The sequence below is a fragment of the Orycteropus afer genome, unplaced genomic scaffold (genome assembly GCF_000298275.1).
Source record: "Orycteropus afer afer isolate SDZICR_OR568_19922 unplaced genomic scaffold, OryAfe1.0 scaffold00111, whole genome shotgun sequence".
Taxonomy (NCBI): Eukaryota; Metazoa; Chordata; class Mammalia; order Tubulidentata; family Orycteropodidae; genus Orycteropus; species Orycteropus afer.
Window position 1 is genome coordinate 9757015 of NW_006921698.1, and position 1617 is coordinate 9758631.

The 1617-nt window shown below is 40.9% G+C and overlaps 1 protein-coding gene across 1 annotated transcript in view; it reads right to left on the bottom strand.

Moving 5' to 3' along the window:
• The window catches only part of NID2 (nidogen 2), a 113513-nt gene that overhangs the window by 39117 nt on the left and 72779 nt on the right, over window positions 1-1617 (bottom strand). The window lies entirely within an intron of this gene.

Genomic DNA, 1617 nt, shown 5'->3' on the forward strand with positions numbered 1-1617 from the left:
AGGGCTGGAGGGAGGCAGCATGTCTGGTCTTGTAGGAATAGGCTTTGGGTTACTGCTGGTAATCCTGTCTTGCTCTTGTGGGATTAGAGGAGGTCAGAACATGTGGCCTCCTTGCCCTTTTTGCAACTCCCTAGTACTACCTTCTCCTGGACTCACTATCATTCTACTCTGTCTCCCCCTTATTTCCTCACTTCCTTACCTCATGTGGGTGGGACTTACCAAAAGGTAACTCCTAGCCTAGACCCTAGTACTTACTGTTGTTTGCTACCTCATAGACTGGATTCCTCCCAATCCTTAAGCACATATGGTCTTCTTCCCAGTGCTTGGCCCAATGCCCAGGGTATGGCCCTTCCAGTTTTTCCTGTTAGTCTGAACTAGGATGCCTTGGCTAGGTCCAAGATGGGAAACCCTTGCTTTCTGGTTTACTTCAACTATAGACTTTTTAAGAAATACAGTAGCACATTCTGGGAGTAGAATATTGACATACTGTTACTCAAGTAATTCCTTTATTATTGAAAAAAAAAAAAAAAAAAGTAGTGGCATGAGTTTGTTCTTGGTTCACCTCAATAACACTGGCTGAAGTAATAGAATCTTGGGTAAGTCAAAGGACCAACAAACAGCTGTAACACAATTTAAACCTAATGAATAAGATAGAATAAGCCTAGCTCCTCCAAACGGAGCAGACATCCTTAGAAGTTCCACCCTGCCTTTCTATCTCCTTCTCCTTCCCTGTGCATCTCTTGGCAGACAGAAAGGAAGCAAAGCACTAGGGCTGTGGTTACTACTAACTTGATATTATAGTTTCTGAGTCAGTGCCCACATATGTTACAGCTCGGAATAACGGGGTCATGTCCTCACTGAAGACCCAAGGGTAAGACAAGAACCTGATTCTCCCTATTATTATTTCTACATTTTAGGAGAAGATTCCACACAAAATGACTGGCCTACCTAGCAAAAGTAGAAAGTGATCTTCAACATAGCTTAATGTATGAATACTAATGTTTAGCCTTCTGATTCAATACTTTCCAGAATCAAAACATCACCATGGCACATTCCAGCAAAAAGTTGAATGAGAATACACAGATGTCAACAGCTTAATACTTAGTTAGGCATTAAAAGGAAGAGGAAGAGAAAAGCCCTCTTGGAAATAGTGCCTTGCAATCTTGGACAAGATACATTAGTTTACCTGAAATTGAGGAGATAATGATTACACGATGGTGATTTAAAATGCACTTCACTGACAGGACCAGCTACATAATTTGCAGAGTTCAGTACAATGAAAATGCATAGTACCTTGTTCAAAAGTTAAGAATTTCAGGACAGCACCACAGAGTATGAAGTCAAGTGTGGGGCCCGTCTGAGTGTAGAGCCCCATGCAACAGAGCTCACAACCCATGGAGTCAGGCCTGTACGATGGAGTTGGTTTCCAAAAACATTATTTTTTCCAGATATTTCTAAAACCATGTGGCTGTTCATTCTCTCTGGTTTGCTAGCTTTTCTCCAAAAAACTAAGTAAAGTGCATTGTAAATTTTGGTCAATGACATGAGACAAAGTATATGTGAACTGCTGTATGAAAAGTGAATTTACTCTGTAAATCTTCACCCAAATCCTAATTA